Raw genomic sequence first — 19,889 nt, 5'->3', positions numbered from 1 at the left:
TATAGGACAGGGGCTATTTGCTTTATAGGACAGGGGCTATTTGCTTTATAGGACATGGGCTATTTGCATTATAGGCAGGGGCTATTTGCTTTATAGGACAGGGGCTATTTGCTTTATAGGACATGGGCTATTTGCATTATAGGCAGGGGCTATTTGCTTTATAGGACAGGGGCTATTTGCTTTATAGGACAGGGGCTATTTGCTTTATAGGACAGCGGCTATTTGCTTTATAGGACATGGGCTATTTGCTTTATAGGACAGGGGCTATTTGCTTTATAGGACAGGGGCTATTTGCTTTATAGGACATGGGCTATTTGCATTATAGGCAGGGGCTATTTGCTTTATAGGACAGGGGCTATTTGCTTTATAGGACATGGGCTATTTGCATTATATGCAGGGGCTATTTGCTTTACAGGACAGGGGCTATTTGCTTTATAGGTAGGGGATAATTGTTTTATAGACAGGGGCTACTTGATTTATATGGTAGGAGATAATTGCTAAGCTTTTTTTGTGGATGGAGAAGCATTGGGAAGAGCGAATCCATGGTTGTGTCATGGGCAGGGTCAGGTAATGGCATAGGCGGGATCAGTGCACTCCCCGAAACCAGGTTATTTACCCTGGACAGGGGGAACTACAGGCAGGAAAGTAGTCAGACCTCCCAACTTTATTTAATACTTGTAGAGATTTATATCTACCCACTAATAAAACAAACAGCTTTTATGCCCTTTAATGCTCATTGGTTGATAGGAAGGCTCTGTTAGGAGGTCTAAACCCGGTTAGGAGGTCTAAACCCTTACAAATAAAGTAATACTCATTTTTTACAACAACCAAAAATATTAAAATATGTTTTGAAGCACCATCTTTTCCGAATTGGAGCAGTAAAAACTGCTTATATGCTTCATTAAAAAAAAAAAAAAAAATCTGAAAAAAGCTAGCATTTGTTAAGCAATAGTTTAAATAAAAGAAAATTTATGAAACATATTTTCTTTTCTTCACAGGACAAATACAACAATCTGCATGTTTTTCCATATCTATTGCTTGCAAATCAACGCATTTTGTTCCTTGCCTTGAGACAATATTTAAAAAGAGCAAAGAACATCATTTCAAAGCATTTTGCCAAAATGTTCCTAAATAACTAAGACTTTTAGAGACCAGATGAACATGAACATTACAACTAAGTGTGTTTGTTGGCGTATATATGCAAATTGTGACAAAGTATATAACCCGTCTTACAAGAAGGTTTTCTGCATCTTTATTGACGGGAAGTGATTGTTATTATACGGTGCTTTTTTGTTGTTTACTTCTTGCATTTTAACATGAAAGTCAGCAGGGGCCCTACACAGCTCTTACATCTGCGCCTGTTACCATCTCCTGCTGCCGCGCATTTCATTGCCTGACATCCCCTGGGATGCATGAGTTAAGCTTTTGAATCACAAAAGCTTTACAATAGCATTGTTTCTGTGGCAAATGTAATTCTTTGAAACACCTGAGTGAGGACTGAATCAGCCTATTAAAACAGAGCATTAACCCTTTGGCTGCTAAAAAAGGACTGTAACTCATTCCATTGAATAAGGGGTTAATATGGTGCATTTGATGAATGGAGGATGCCCTGCAGTTCAATCTTTAAAAAAGTTATTAAAAAATCTTAGCTGTCTGCCAGCGTTTCATAGATAACTGTGAAATTATGGCAGAATCTTTACAAATAATTCATTCAAATGTCAGTATTTTTATACATGCATAGCACATTTTAATAATTAAACACTGTAAAATATCTGCTTTTTAAAAAATATTTTTTAAATTAAATTTGTTTGCACAATTTACATTATTTTGCAGTCCTGGGTTACACCTGTTAAAAAAAGAAAAAAAAAAACATATTTAGTGTATTTATCTTATCACCTTTGCTGTAACTAGTATGTTGAAGGGTCAGTGTTTTGGAAACAGGATGCACTCCAGCTTTTCAGCTATATATTAACCCAAATATATATATATATATATATATATATATATATATATATATATTTGTATATAATCAGGGAACATACAGTTTCTATATGTAAAGGAACTTTTCAGTGCTGTTGTTGTGCTAACACCCCACACCCACCACAGTCAACCCCATAAAACTGCTTCATGCAGTTATAAAAAAAAAAAGATGCTATATATTTTTTTTATTATTAAAAAACAACCTCACACTCAACTTTTGGGCCAATTGGGGCACATTTTGAAAATCAACCAGAGTCTGACCTCTGGTTAATTTTCGTAGCGAACAATTACCAGCCACTTATAATGGCTGGTCATTTATCTCATGCCCGCAAATTATCGCTCCACTTTTAATCTAGCCCTTAATATATGAAAATGTGTTATTATATTTATTAATCTAATCCGAAAGACATGGCCATTCATTCATATCCCAACAAAAATACATACTGGAATTATTATTTCATTTGTATAAATGCCGGTTTAAAGCTTTTTATAGACTACAGATGTAAATGAGAGGCTATGGGGGCAATTTACTATGTCTCGAATGGGGCCAACTCGCGGGAAACAGGAGTTAAGAAGCAGCGGTCTTAAGACTGCGCTCCTTAACTGGATCCGCCGCATCTGAGCATACAGCAATCGGGTTGATTGACCCCTTCTGCAAGCGGCCAAATCTGCAGGGGGCGGCATTGAACAAGCAGTTCCCTAGACCTGCTTGTGCAATGCTGAATGCCGACAGCATATGCTCTCCGCATTCAGCGATGTCTGGCAGACATGAAACACTGCAGCGTATCATGTCTGCCAGACTTTGTTAAATTGGCCCCTATGGCTACATAAAGTTTAAGGATGACGATTTGTAACTACATTAGATGTAAAGCTATATAAACAATTTCAAATGTACCTAAAACAAAGAAAATACAGACATATCTCGTTTTATTGCACTTCACAGATATTTATTTTTTATTTAACTTTTTGCAAATTGAATGTTTGTGACAACCCTGTGTCGAGTAAGTCTATTGCGCAATTTTTCAAACATATATACGTATATAAACACATAAATACACATAATACACATATATACACATCACCAGCAAAAATATTACGACTCACTGAAGGCTCAGATGATCATTATCATTTTTTAGCAATAAAGTAATTTTTAATTAAGCTATGTACATTGTTTTTTAGACATAATGCTATTACACACTTAATAGACTACAGTATAGTGTAAATATAACGTTCATATGCACTGGGAAACAAAAAAAGTGTGACTCACTTTATTGCTATATTTGCTTTATTGCGGTGGTCTGTTACTATACCCGCAATATCTCCAAGGTACACCTGTATATCATATTCCCCAAATAATTTAATTATCTTTATTATTATTATTATGAGCTAGTCCTGGAAATTTAAAGGGAGAGTAAGCACCATGTAAGTAAGACATTTCTGTTGTGTTGTATTTCAAACTCAGAGAATAAGACATTGCTAAATAACAGGAAAAGAGGCAAAAATATATGAAAATATGTTGTAATTTTTTTCATTATGCATATTTAAACATTTATATAAAAAACACACACCTAGATTACGAGTTTTGCGTTAGAGGCTGTGCGGTGCTAACGAGCAGTTTATGCTCACCGCTCACTTACAGACAGCGCTGGTATTACGGGTTTTTACAAACCAGACAAGAAGTGAGCATTGAGCAAAATTTTGCTCATTACCGCACTCCAATACCAGCGCTGCTTACATTAGTGGTGAGCTGGTGTAACGTGCTCGTGCACAATTTCCCCATAGGAATCAACGGGGAGAGCCGGCTGAAAAAAAAACACCTGCAAAAAAAGCAGCGTAAAGATCCTTAACGCAACCCCATTGATTCCTTTGGGGAAATACATTTTATGTCTACACCTAACACCCTAACATGAACCCTGAGTCTAAACACCCCTAATCTTACACTTATTACACCCTAATCTGCCGCCCCCGACATCGCCGACACCTACATTATAATTATTAACCCTTAATCTGCTGCTGTGGACACCACCGCCACCTACATTATATTTATGAACCCCTAATCTGCTGCCCCCAACATCGCCAAACCCTACATTATATTTATTAACCCCTACTCTGCCGCCCCAATGTCGCTGCCACCTACCTACACTTATTAACCCCTAATCTGCCGCCCCAACGTTGCCGCCACTATAATAAACATATTAACCCCTAAACCGCCGCACTCCCGCCTCACAAACATTAGTTAAATATTATTAACCCCTAATCTTCTGGCCCTAACATTGCCGCCACCTACCTAAATTTATTAACCCCTAATCTGCCACCCCCAATGTCGCCGCCACTATTCTAAATGTATTAACCCCTAAACCTAAGTCTAACCCTAACACCCCCTAACTTAAATATAATTAAAATAAATCTAAATAAATATTCCTATCATTAACTAAATAATTCCTATTTAAAACTAAATCACTACCTATAAAATAAACCCTAAGCTAGCTACAATAATAGTTGTTACATTGTAGCTAGCTTAGGTTTTATTTTTATTTTACTGGCAAGTTTGTATTTATTTTAACTAGGTAGAATAGTTACTAAATAGCTATTAACTATTTAATAACTACATAGCTAAAATAAATACAAAGTTACCTATAAAATAAAACCTAACCTAAGTTACAATTACACCTAGCACTACATTATAATTAAATGAATTCCCTAAATTAAATACAATTAAATAAAATTATCTAAAGTACAAAAGAAACCCCCACTAAATTACAGAAAATAGAAGATGCCGTCTGGATGAAGACTTCTGCCCGTCTGGAGGACCACTTCGCTCGGCTTGGATGAAGACTTCTCCCGGCTTCGTTGAGTACTTTGGCCCGGTTGGATGAAGACTTCTCCCAGTAAGGTGACATTCAAGGGGTTAGTGTTAAGTTTTTTAAAGGGGGTATTGGGTGGGTTTTAGAGTAGGGTTGGTTGTGTGGGTGATGGGTTTTAATGTTGGGGGGATTTGTATTTTTTTTACAGGTAAAAGAGCTGATTACTTTGGGGCAAAGCCCCGCAAAAGGCCGTTTTAAGGGCTATTTGTAATTTAGTGTAGGGTAGAGCTTTTTTATTTTGGGGGGGCTTTTTTATTTTGTTTGGGGGATTAGATTAGGTGTAATTAGTTTAAAAATCTTGTAATTTGTTTATTATTTTCTGTAATTTAGTGTTTGGTTTTCTGTACTTTAGATAATTTTATTTAATTGTATTTAATTTAGGGAATTAATTTAATTATAGTGTAGTGTTAGGTGTAATTGTAACTTAGGTTAGGTTTTATTTTACATGTAACTTTGTATTTATTTTAGCTAGGTAGTTATTAAATAGTTAATAACTATTTAGTAACTATTCTACCTAGTTAAAATAAATACAATCTTGCCTGTAAAATAAAAATAAAACCTAAGCTATCTACAATGTAACTATTAGTTTTATTGCAGCTAGCTTTGGGTTTATTTTATAGGTAAGTATTTAGTTTTAAATAGGAATTATTTAGTTAATGATAGGAATATTTATTTTGATTTATTCTAATTATATTTAATTTAGGGGGTTAATAACTTTAGTATAGTGGCAACGACGTTGGGGCGGCAGATTAGGGGTTGATAAATGTAGGTAGGTGTTGGCAATGTTAGGGCCAGCAGATTTGGGGTTAATAATATTTAACTAATGTTTGTGAGGTGGGAGTGCGGCGGTTTAGGGGTTAATATGTTTATTATAGTGGCGGTGATGTCCGGTTCGGCAGATTAGGAGTTAAAAAATGTATTTTAGTGTTTGCGATGCGGGGTGGCCTCGGTTTAGGGGTTAATAGGTAGTTTATGGGTGTTAGTGTACTTTTTAGCACTTTAGTTAAGAGTTTTATGCTACGGCCTTGTAGTGTAAAACTCGTAACTACTGACTTTAAAATGCGGTACGAGTCTTGAAAGGAGAGGGTCTACCGCTCACTTTTTGGCAGACTCTTAATACCGACGCTATGCAAGTCCCATTGAAAAAAGAGGATACTCAATTTACGTAAGTGGATTTGCGGTATTTGCAGGTCTGGCCAAAAAAGTGAGCGGTACACCTGTACCTGCAAGACTCGTAATACCAGCGGGCGTTAAAAAGCAGCGTTAGGACCACTTAACGCTGCTTTTTAAACCTAACGCACAACTTGTAATCTAGCCGTCAGTGTTTTCTATCCCTTTAATTGTATTAGATATATAAGAAATAAGACTTTTTTTTATATTTTTAAAATTTCTGACAAAATCTTTTTTGTCTTTTGAGTGGTAAACTACAATGATATTTCCATATTTTCTATCTATCTATCATCTATCTATCTATCTATCTATCTATCTATCTATCTGTCTGTCTATCATCTATTCAGGGATTATTATATGTAAAAAATATTGCTATAATTTGATAACAGGAAATGACCTTATGTTTAAATTGGCAAATTATATCTACACCTTACTAAAACACATCTATTACCTATCTTGCTTCATATTTATCTGAAAAGCCTTTGAAAGAACCACTTAATCAGATGCTGCAATAAACTGGTATACAAAGAAATATGAAAGCATCAGGTGCTGCCAGAGCTATTTTGTCTTATATCATGTTACTGATAGATACAAAATGTGAACTGGAAAACATGAGTCAAAGACATAACATGAAAGAGGAAAATAGACAAGGAACTAGACGTGGCGGATTCTGTGTACAAGCGAGATGTGGCTTGCTTGTGAAGTAAAAGTGACAGCATGGAAAATTGGACGGGCTTAAAAAAAATGTCTTTTTTAAGATTGGCAATAAACTCAGTCACAAAATGCACTCAATAGTCACTATGAGCGGAAATGCGGCTTCATTGATAATGCTGTATTCTCTCGTCTTCGGCATGTAATATCATGTAGGTCATAAGACACATTGTAAGGAGGAAAAACAGGGAAAAAAAATAAACTTCCTGCTTTCTTATACTTATAAAATTTTTTACTGCTTCCCAAGGTTCCATTAGGTTGTATGTCAGTAGTCAACAGCATTGTGACTTGAGTTGTCATCTGTAAGATAAAAATGACAAGCGAGATAGCTATCTGCTGTGTTGTGTGGGGGGAAATCATTTCAGATTCAGTGACCATAGAATTATCTGTAAAAATAGTTTAAGGTCTTATCATGTTTTATTGAAAATTTCATACATTAGGTAGTTCATTTTATTTATTTATTTCAAATTTGTTAACTGGACTGCCATTATCTGTTTTGAAGCTTATAGAGTATACAATTTATAGCAGGGGTTGGCAAACTTTTTCTGTAAAGGTTCAGATAGTAAAATTGATATTCTTTTTGGGCCAAGGGGCAAAATAAAGGATATTATGGATGTCCTTCAAATTTCCACCATTTTTTTTTTTTTTTATTGACAAAATTTTATTCGAAAAAAAAAAGAGCAACTCCAAAAATGTACTTTGATTGCAGCTTTGTTTTCATTTTTTACTTTTGAGTTGGAAATAGAGTGTCGAGTCAACATATATTGTAGTTTGTACAATATGAGAGAGCCACATAAAACTCTGTCGCAACTACTCAACTCTGCCATTTGTAGCCTGAAAGCAGCCATAGGTGATACGTAAATGGGAGTGGCTGTGATTTCAATAAAACTTTAATTATGGACACTGAAATTTGAATTTCATATAATTTCCACATGCCACAAAGTATTATTCCTCATTTGATTTATATTTTCACCATTTAACAATGTAAAAATCATTCTTAGCTTTACATTCATAAGCTTTACAAAAACAGGCAGCGGGCCTATTTTTGGTCCACGGGCATTTTTTTTTGTTTTGCCTACCCCTGCTATACAAAGTTATAGGTGGAAGATATATCATTATACCCTGTGTAAAATAAATAGTAAAAATAATCCCTACAAGTCTAAATAGTGTTATATAAACAAATTGCTAGATGATATGTTCCAGCTTATCACAATGAAATCTGAATACAATACAGCTGTATTGTTAGCTACAAAGATTTGTTACTTGTAGAAGTGAAATATATTGAAATGGTAGTAAAGGACATCTCTGTCAAATAAGAACTTATTAGTTGTTTTAATGTAAATGACTTGACTGTTACTTATAGGAGGCTTTTCACCCTTATGGCTATGCTCCTTTTCTATGGGTGGAAAAACTTGTGTTTTACAGTTACTCACAGTTGTAGGCATAATATAACTGTCCCTAGGTGGCAAGCACATACAATATAAATATTCAAGCTCCGCTTCTAGTGCCCAGGCTGACCTGAAGTCCTTTAATCTATATCCTATATACAAAACAACATTGTTTAGTAAGTGTGTGCTATAATAACACAAAGAAACTTCCCTTTAACAGTGATATAATACACAAATAGACCAAAAGGCAAAAACAAATAATGTGATAATAATAAACACTGTGTGTACAGGAAAAAGATAAAAAGTTCTCCTTTAAGGCAAAATATCTTCTTTAAATCCTATCAGTTAGGTAAAGAGCAATTGACCATAGAGAAAAATAGAATATCAATAGTGAAGTTTTGGCTTCATGGCGTGCCAGTGATGTCATCATGTATGCACCTGGTGACATCACAAAGGGGGCAGAACCATGAAGCTCACTGTAGCTGCAAGAGAACTGGATGGGGGAGGTTCTTTTAACCCCTTGATCGCAGCTCTCATAGCAGCTACAAACCTCCAAGAGCCCTCATTTGAAAGAAAATCCCCTGTTGGTCTTGGAGCAGTACCACACAAAAGACCTTTTAAAAATAAAGTAGAAAAAACACATTGGGCTTTGCTTGGGAACGGGTCATTATATGTGCAATAACAAAACTCTGGTATGTGTAGAGACACCTAATAAAGTTTATTTTTTAGAAGACAAATCCCTCTCTCAAAAAAAGATATGAATTTGGTCTGTATATGCATGTGATCACTGTGGTAACAGTAAATACCTTGCAAGAAAAAAAGTGCTTTTTTTCTGTTCTGAACAATGTGGCGTCTCTAATCTGTATTTTATCTCCCGAAAGCCTGTATGTGCCCCCATTTCACGTGTGGCTACCCATGATGACAATTAAGTAAAGTTATTACAGTAACATCAGTGGCTATTTGACCATTTCCAGTATTATTCACTAAAATCTAAGAAAAAAAATATGTTTTTTTTTCCCACAATTTTTGCCAGTGCTATCTCATATGCCATGAATTATAAATGCAATAATGGTATATTGTGAATCTGCTGGGCCTGCTAGAAAAAAAACAACAATATATAATTTGTGTGGGTCAATCACTGAAATTTTACTTATAATATGGTTTAAATCTAGGTAGCAAAAAGTAAAAAATTGACTCAGCACTGGTGTGAAAAAGGCTTAGCAATGAAAGGGTTAAAAGTGGTTGAGATATCATCCTGCTGATCTGTATGGTAGCAGGCAGGAAACAGCAAACAGATGATCTGGTAATTATTTTTAAAAACAATAAAATAAATTAAATATATACACAGAATATATGAGACTAGGGTATCTAAAATTAGCTTCAGATATTATTATAAAAATGACATACTTATACTTGGCCTTCTCTCTGAACCTATAGTAGCTTATCAGACACACTGAAAGTCCTGACAACTTGTGATGTAACACTGTCTGTGTGATATCCAACATGCGTTTCACCACACATGGCTTTTTTTTTAGGAAACATAAAGTGTGTGCAGCTATCTATGGACACCTTCACTCACTGAGGTTTCTGTCTGCCTTTGAGATAATCTATTCACCTTATATTTTGTTTGCTATCAACTTGGTTTTGAAGTAGAACCAAATCAGAGCATATATGGGTGCCAAATATGAAAATTTGGCCCTGATAGAAATATTGAAATTCAGTATCAAATAATGTATTTTTTATTTATTTATTAAAACCATTAAGGAGTGGTCCTGACAACTTTTTTTCTGCATGACTTTCTGGTCACCTTGTGCATTGTCATTGTCTATTAGAGATGTGCACAAAGAAAATTATAAAATAGTAATAAAAATCATCAGAAATCATTTGTTTACTTTGTTTTTTTTTAAGGGATTAATACTTAGTTTAAGGTGCTCTGGAGAGTGTGCTAATCTGATCCCCTTCTTGTCAAAGCAAGTTATAATCATTATTGTATAGCAAAATGTGTGTTAAAATGTTGCTGAAAAAAAAAAGGATTATGAGGCATTGGAACAGTATGATATATATTTTGTAGACTGCTGAATATTTATCATTCATTGTTCAATGAATGTAACATTTTGCTATATCAAAATAACATTTGAATTTAAAACAAAACAGATTTGAAATAACACAATTTAAATAATGGTTTCCATTGCCTTTGGTGCATGTGTGTGAAAATAAACATTTAAATTTTATTAAAAAAAAATTACTCTCTCTGTATTCAAATGTTACAGCATTAAGATACGTTATTTTTTTGCAGAAAAATAATATAGAATTGTAGAACATATATCAAGGGGAACATTTATGCTATGATAAGTCAATAAACAGATATTTTTCATATCACTACTTATATCCTTTTGTGTATGGATACTTTACTACAAAGTAATATTTTCTCATATTATTATTTTTCTCTTTTGGAGTTGTGCCATAAAATTTTTGGTTTGTTTGTTGGCATTTTGATTTTAATAATATTTATACATCAAGGGATGTGGGAGTTTGAGGTTGTCATTTTTTGCCTTTTGATCTGATGACACTGATAGCTGCTGCATTCTCTTGGTGTGTTGTATGATTCCTGTGCTTCCAGGAGGTACATAAATTTTGGATCAGACAAAACATCTGCCCAAGTTGCAAAATGTCCTTGGTGCTGCAGTGTTTTTCTCTGTGGATATATTTAGCATTGTACACCCTGTAAAACATGTATTATTTAAAACATTAATACAACCTTATTCTGAAAAAATGTAATTCCCCATAAAAAAATAATTATGTACGCTTTCATTATTTTTGCTTGCTTTTCTTGTAATTTAGCTCTAAAAAAATTACTTTACCACTACCCCCAGGGAGACAGGAGTGAATCCTGCAGACTGACACTGCTACATTTAATACAGTGATTGATTGAGGTCGAGGAGCATATTTATAGCTGTCCCTATATGGCCATAACAAAGGAAACAAGAAGAGAAAAATTATAAATCATTTTTCACACGGAATTTACCAGGATTGAAAAACTATGCAATTTTTTGTTTATAAAATGTATAATTAGTGTTAATATCATTAGCTAAACACCTTGTAATGACAAGACAGTTATGCTGTATTGCTATTGGATAACATAGAAGTCAAATCTAAACATTTTTATAAAAAGTAACATCTTATTTGCTAAAAATATTTTTCAATATCCCCTAACCAACTTCAAACCAGAAGTGCTTTTTAAGCAGTCACAACTAGCCACCAGCATTATTTTATCATAAATTGTATTGTTTTACTGCTGTTATCTGCTTAAGCTATTGAAGAAAAGATATGTAGCAGGACAAGCCTTGAAAGTGTGCAATTCCAGTTCTCAGAATTAGAAAAGTTGTCAGAGCTAAATTACAAGAAAAGGAGCAAAATAAATAAAAATTAAAAATAATGCAAAGTTGCTTTACTATTTATTATTGCAGAAATATATTATGTGTGTGTATATATATATATATATATATATATATATATATATATATATGTGTGTTTGTTTATGTATATATAATGTAAATATATATATATATATATATATATATATATATATATATACAGGTAGCCCTCAGTTTACGCCGGGGTTAGGTTCCAAAAGGAATGGTTGTAAATTGAAACCATTGTAAATTGAAACCCAGTTTATAATGTAAGTCAATGGGAAGTGAGGGAGTTAGGTTCCAGGTCCCTCTCAAAATTGTCATAAGTAACACCTAATACATTATTTTTAAAGCTTTGAAATGAAGACTTTAAATGCTAAACATCATTATAAATCTAATTAAATAATAACACAACACAGGATATATAATTAAACTAAGTTAAAAGAACAAACACATTTGCTAAAACAGCATTATAAACCTAATAAAAAATCACACAACACAGACTTTACTTGCATTTTTTTGCAAACAGTTCTTTCCATGCATTCCAATCTTGACTGATTTATAGACAGGAAGATCTTGTTCCTTTGAAAGCTGCTCGATAGCTCAAGTCTAGCTAGCCACACTGATTAATTTCAGCCTGCTTGTGTGCTTGGCTTGCATATCTTTGCTGCAACACAAGCGGACAGCTCCACCTACAGGCTATTTTAATCAACCCTTTCACTGCTTCTCAGTGCTTTTCAATAGCAGTCACATGACTGAAAAAGAAGGTTGTTATTCTGAAACGGTGCAAATGGAACCGTTGTAAACCGAGGGCCACCTGTATATATATATATATATATATATATATACTATATTAAATAAAGTTATGTGGTGGTGCACAATTTGTTTCTCAAATTCCAACACTCTCTAAACCGTGCTGGCTGTCCCAAATAGTTTGCATTACCATAAATAAAAGAAGGATTGAGCGATGTGAACGGTCAATCAAAGAGGGACACAGGCCGCACTTAGTTAGTCAGAGTTTTTATTACTATATAGCTCTAAACAACCAAAAATCAAAATGTCTACCCTCCACCCTATTCCTTTAAAGCGGAATATACACACAGTAAAATACACAGGTATTGGAACAGGCTAGCCAGCTCACTATATTATTAATAATCCTGTATCAATCTCACATTTACCATATACAATGTATCAACTTGAATCTGCAGAAAAACTGAGGGAAAAAAAGATTATTCTTTTATATCATCATAGTCCGTATGTTATTACGGGGCCCCAAAGTTGCAGCTGTTACAAAAAAGTAGATATTCAATTTCCAGGCTCTTAAGTGTATAGACACGCTCTGGTTCTGAACTCAATTCCTTTACGCCAATACGATGTGACAGCTTAGTTGCAAAGTTTATACTTGTTACTTCATGCTGTGATAAAAACTTGTGAGTGATTTACATCCGGTCTCTCAAAAGAAAAACGCACAATGTAACCTGGCGGGACAGACCCGGCTGTCAGCCGCAAGACTTTCAAGCCAAGACAAAAGACAATTTCCACAGTACCTGTTTTGCAGTTTAGACGATTGGAGAGTCTTTATTACTGCAGTTGGCTACTTCACTTGCTTACCGCCATGTACCCTTCAGCGTTTCTCTTAGAATCCGAATGCCGCTGGCTCTGTTCACAAAAATAACCTGGATGACGCTCACATATAAATATAATAAAAAGATAGATAAATAAATAGCAATATTAATGCATATACACAACCTAACAAATATACACAAATTATATTATAGCAATAAAAATTAATATATATATGCATACAATAATAACAAATGTGTTAAAAATAGTAAAAGTTTATATAAAATATTTAAAAGTATTGGCTGGTGTGGAATCTCTTCATATGATACCCCCACTCAGATGTGCACTTACTTCAACAACCCTCAATCATATGAGGTAAGGATATTTGTGTCAGTGAAATGCTTAGCACCTCCCAGAGTATGGAACCGGACCACCGGAGCTGTATATCCCCTTGATGTATGTCAAGAAGATCACTGTTCAGCAACCAGTAGTCTGTATTGATTTGAACTTGAACACTTGTTCTGGTGAAACTCCCAATCACAGATCTTACTTTTTTTACTTTATGTTGTTAATGCAACATCTTGGTGTTCCTCTCTTACGCATGCATTATATACAGTATATATATATATATATATATATATATATATACATATATATATATATATATATATATATATATAGTGAGTTTATTTTTACTTATTTGTTTCTATTTAATTTTAAAAGCCAGATTCTAACCTCTTGGCTTTTTTAAGGGAATGCATTTAGAACAAACAAAAAAAAGATTTGTATGAGTTCAGTCAAGGCTGTAATTTTTGAAAGCTTGTCATAAAAGGACACAAAATAGAGGTATTGTTTGTGCCTGAATGTTTATGGATCCTATCCCTTTTAAACACAATATGATAGCCCGTAAAATGACTCTAAATGTTTTTCATGGCGAGCAATATGCCACTATTACCTCTGATGGTAAAGTCAGATTTGTTTTATACTTTCTTATGGAGCTTTATGTACAGAACACAGAGATGACATTCTTTATGTCATTCATTTCTTATGTCTGCTTACTAAAATTAACTTTAATCTTCCAATTCAATGACAAACCTATAGGCAATAACTAGCAAAAGTGTCACTTTTGAAGACTAGAATACCAATATTTTTTACTTGTATTTTCTCTTTGTAAACAATAAATTATCTGACTTGCCTAATAATATGTTTAAAGAGACATGCAACCCAAATTTTTATTTTCATCATTTAGAAAGAACATGAAATTTTAAACAACCTTCTAATTTACTTCTATTATCTAATTTGCCTTATTCTCTTGACATCCTTCATTTAGATTAGATCTCTTCATTTAGATTAGATCTCTTGGTATCCTTTATTTAAGCAGCAGGCAACTAAATTCCCTGATATAAATGTTAACATTACATCTCATGTTTTTAGTATGAATTCTAAAGAAGCCAGTCTTTCATTTTGTTTCAAAAATGATACATTGTAAAAGCTTTGCAGATATAAAACTTCATTAGCAGAGGGATTTGTCTTACTGCTAATAGCTTTCTTTTACCAAATGTTATGTACAGAGCCACTGAATTAACAGACATTCGATTGAAACAAGCTGTTGATATTGCCACATTCTGTAAAATAATACCACAAAAACAAGGGGCTTAATGTACTAAATGGCATATGTTGCTTTGGAGCCCTTGTACGGCAGGTTACCTCACTCAGGCCTCTGAGATGGCAGAGATAATTCTCTACAATATTTTAATTTTGGTTGATTAACAGGTCAATCGCGCAAGAGCAGGGTGGAGGGGTTACAACTGCAAGTCCTTGTGCAATAGGACATGAGTGGCAGCAGAGGTATAGAACCCTCTGCCCATTCGCTGCAAAGATGGGGAAGAAGTTCCCAAGTCGGGCACCTCGTACATTTTTCAGATAGTACTTGGGTGACAAAGGGTAAAATATTGTGAAGATAATTTTGTGTTGATTATACCTGTAACTATTTCCATATGGGAAAAATGCAACATGTTCTGGGTATTAACTTACTTAAGATTAGCAATTACAGGTTAACTATCTTACGGCTAGATTTAGAGTTTGGCGTTAGCCGTCAAAACCAGCGTTAGAGGCTCCTAACGCTGGTTTTGGGCTACCGCCGGTATTTAGAGTCAGTCAGGAAAGGGTCTAACACTCACTTTCCAGCCGCGACTTTTCCATACCGCAGATCCCCCTACGCCATTTGCGTATCCTATCTTTTCAATGGGATCTTTCTAACGCCGGTATTTAGAGTCGTGGCTGAAATGAGCGTTAGAAATCTAACGACAAAACTCCAGCCGCAAAAAAAAGTCAGTAGTTAAGAGCTTTCTGGGATAACGCCGGTTTATAAAGCTCTTAACTACTGTGCTCTAAAGTACACTAACACCCATAAACTACCTATGTACCCCTAAACCGAGGTCCCCCCACATCTCCGCCACTCTAATTAAATTTTTTAACCCCTAATCTGCCGTCCGCACGCCGCCGCAAGCTACTTTATACTTATGTACCCCTAATCTGCTGCCCCTAACACCGCCGACCCCTATATTATATTTATTAACCTCTAATCTGCCCCCCTCAACGTCCCCTCCACCTGCCTACACTTATTAACCCCTAATCTGCCGACCGGACCGCGCCGCTATTATAATAAAGTTATTAACCCCTAATCCGCCTCACTCCCGCCTCAATAACCCTATAATAAACAGTATTAATCCCTAATCTGCCCTCCCTAACATCGCCGACACCTAACTTCAATTATTAACCCCTAATCTGCCGACCGGAGCTCATAGCTACTCTAATAAATGTATTAACCCCTAAAGCTAAGTCTAACCCTAACCCTAACACCCCCCTAAGTTAAATATAATTTAAATCTAACGAAATAAATTAACTCTTATTAAATAAATTATTCCTATTTAAAGCTAAATATTTACCTGTAAAATAAACCCTAATATAGCTACAATATAAATTATAATTATATTGTAGCTATTTTAGGATTTATATTTATTTTACAGGTAACTTTGTAATTATTTTAACCAGGTACAATAGCTATTAAATAGTTAATAACTATTTAATAGTTACTTAGTTAAAATAATTACAAAATTACCTGTAAAATAAATCCTAACCTAAGTTACAATTAAACCTAACACTACACTATCAATAAACTAATTAAATACAATACCTACAAATAACTACAATTAAATAAACTAACTAAAGTACAAAAAATAAAAAAGAACTAAGTTACAAAAAATAAAAAAATATTTACAAGCATTAGAAAAATATTACAACAAGTTTAAACTAATTACACCTACTCTAAGCCCCCTAATAAAATAACAAAGACCCCCAAAATAATAAAATGCCCTACCCTATTCTAAATTAAAAAAGTTCAAAGCTCTTTTACCTTACCAGCCCTGAAAAGGGCCATTTGCGGGGCATGCCCCAAATAATTCAGCTGTTTTGCCTGTAAAAAAAAACATACAATACCCCACCACCCACATACCCCTAATCTAACCCAAACCCCCCTTAAATAAACCTAACACTAAGCCCCTGAAGATCTTCCTACCTTATCTTCACCATACCAGGTTCACCGATCCGTCCTCTGAAGTCTTCATCCAAGCCCCAGAGGGGGCTGGCAATCCATAATCCGGCTGAAGTCTTCTATCAAGCGGCGGCTGAAGAGGTCCAGAAGAGGCTCCAAAGTCTTCATCCTATCTGGGAAGAAGAGTAGATCCGGACCGGCAACCATCTTGATCCAAGCGGCATCTTCTATCTTCATCCGATGACGAACGGCTCCATCTTGAAGACCTCCGACGCGGATCCATCCTGATCGGAACAGCCAATAGAATGCGAGCTCAATCTGATCGGATTGAACTTGAATCTGATTGGCTGATTCCATCAGCCAATCAGAATTTTCCTACCTTAATTCCGATTGGCTGATAGAATCCTATCAGCCAATCGGAATTCGAGGGACGCCATCTTGGATGACGTCCCTTAAAGGAACCTTCATTCTTCATTTGGACATCGGAAGAAGAGGATGGATCCGCGTCGGAGGTCTTCAAGATGGATCCGTTTGTCATCGGATGAAGATAGAAGATGCCGCTTGGATCAAGATGGTTGCCGGTCTGGATCTACTCTTCTTCCCGGATAGGATGAAGACTTTGGAGCCTCTTCTGGACCTCTTCAGCCGCCGCTTGATAGAAGACTTCAGCCGGATTATGGATCGCCAGCCCCCTCTTGGGCTTGGATGAAGACTTCAGAGGACGGATCGGTGAACCTGGTATGGTGAAGATAAGGTAGGAAGATCTTCAGGGGCTTAGTGTTAGGTTTATTTAAGGGGGGTTTGGGTTAGATTAGGGGTATGTGGGTGGTGGGTTGTAATGTTGGGGGGGTATTGTATGTTTTTTTTTTACAGGCAAAACAGCTGAATTATTTGGGGCATGCCCCGCAAATGGCCCTTTTCAGGGCTGGTAAGGTAAAAGAGCTTTGAACTTTTTTAATTTAGAATAGGGTAGGGCATTTTTTTTATTTTGGGGGTCTTTGTTATTTTATTAGGGGGCTTAGAGTAGGTGTAATTAGTTTAAACTTGTTGTAATATATTTCTAATGTTTGTAAATATTTTTTTATTTTTGTAACTTAGTTCTTTTTTATTTTTTGTACTTTAGTTAGTTTATTTAATTGTAGTTATTTGTAGGTATTGTATTTAATTAGTTTATTGATAGTGTAGTGTTAGGTTTAATTGTAACTTAGGTTAGGATTTATTTTACAGGTAATTTTGTAATTATTTTAACTATTTTAGCTATTAAATAGTTCTTAACTATTTAATAGCTATTGTACCTGGTTAAAATAAATACAAAGTTGCCTGTAAAATAAATATTAATCCTAAAATAGCTACAATATAATTATTCGTTATATTGTAGCTATATTAGGGTTTATTTTACAGGTAAGTATTTAGCTTTAAATAGGAATAATTTATTTAATAAGATTTAATTTATTTCGTTAGATTTAAATTATATTTAATTTAGGGGGGTGTTAGGGTTAGGGTTAGACTTAGCTTTAGGGGTTAATCCATTTATTATAGTAGCGGCGAGATCCGGTCGGCAGATTAGGGGTTAATAATTGAAGTTAGGTGTCGGCGATGTTAGGGAGGGCAGATTAGGGGTTAATACTATTTCTTATAGGGTTATTGAGGCGGGAGTGAGGCGGATTAGGGGTTAATAACTTTATTATAGTAGCGGTGAGGTGTGGTCGGCAGATTAGGGGTTAATTATTGTAGGTAGCTGGCGGCGACGTTGTGGGGGGCAGATTAGGGGTTAATAAATATAATACAGGGGTCGGCGGTGTTAGGGGCAGCAGATTAGGGGTACATAGGGATAATGTAGGTTGCGACGGTGCCCGGAGCGGAAGATTAGGGGTTAATAATAAAATGCAGGTGTCAGCAATAGCGGGGACGGCAGATTAGGGGTTAATAAGTGTAAGGTTAGGGGTGTTTAGACTCGGGGTACATGTTAGGGTGTTAGGTGCAGAATTAGGAAGTGTTTCCCCATAGGAAACAATGGGGCCGCGTTAGGAGCTGAACGCTGCTTTTTTGCAGGTGTTAGGGTTTTTTTCAGCTCAAAATGCCCCATTGTTTCCTATGGGGGAATCGTGCACGAGCACGTTTTTGAAGCTGGCCGCGTCCGTTAGCAACGCTGGTATCGACAGTTGCAGTTGCGGTAAATATGCTATACGCTCCTTTTTTGGAGCCTAACGCAGCCATTCTGTGAACTCTAAATACCAGCGGTATTTAAAAGGTGCGGCCAAAAAAAAGCATGCGTAGCTAACGCACCCCTTTGGCCGCAAAACTCTAAATCTAGGCCTTATATTGGGAAACAACAAGTGCTGTTTATATTGTAATTGAAAGTGCAAAAAGGAAATGCTCTAATGGTTTGGAGCATTTTGTTATTGCACAGTTTCTTTTAGATAACTATACTGTAAACACAGTTAAAGGGATAGGAATATATATACATATATATATATATATATATATATATATATATATATATACACACAATAGTTTCCAATTTACATCTATTATCAAATTTGCTTCATTCTTATGATATTTTTTTTGAGGTGTCTGGAGCACTACATTTCAGGAAATAGTGCTCCAGACACATACACGCGCCTGACCTTCTGTCCCTGCTTTTCACACAAAGATGCCAAAAGAATGAAGACAATTTGCTAATAGAAGTAAATTAGAAAGTTGTAATTGTATGCTCTATCTGAATCATGAAAGAAACATTTTGGGTTTCATGACCCTTTAAGGCCAGCTCCAGCAATGCACTAAGGGAGTTAGCTGAACACATCCGTTGATGCAGTGACAAAAGGCATATGTGTGTAGCCACCAGCTATCTCCCAGAATGCACTGCTGTTTTCTACCAAGGAATGTTTTTCAACAAAAGTGTTTAAGTAATTAATTAAAGCATAGCAAAAACACCTACGGTTCAGGCTAACTGTAATTGTGTTTATGCACTGCTCTAAGCAATCACATAGATGGTTTATACAATTTGCAACATTTACATAATTTATAAGTTACAGAACTTGTATTTGGATCTCTCTAAAATGTGTGGTGTATGAGCAATTATTGCACAATAGTAAAGGTGTTTAATATCCCTACAAAGAAGACATATGCAGCCGCGAAAAAATTCAGATTGTCCGGATATGTCATAAATATTTAAGGGATTCATTTTCTCTAAATATTTGTTGACTGCAATATTCAGTATTCATTTTATTTTAAACAAAACTAATGC

This window comes from Bombina bombina, chromosome 2, assembly GCF_027579735.1.
Source record: "Bombina bombina isolate aBomBom1 chromosome 2, aBomBom1.pri, whole genome shotgun sequence".
Taxonomy (NCBI): domain Eukaryota; kingdom Metazoa; phylum Chordata; class Amphibia; order Anura; family Bombinatoridae; genus Bombina; species Bombina bombina.
This window is presented reverse-complemented; position numbering follows the sequence as displayed.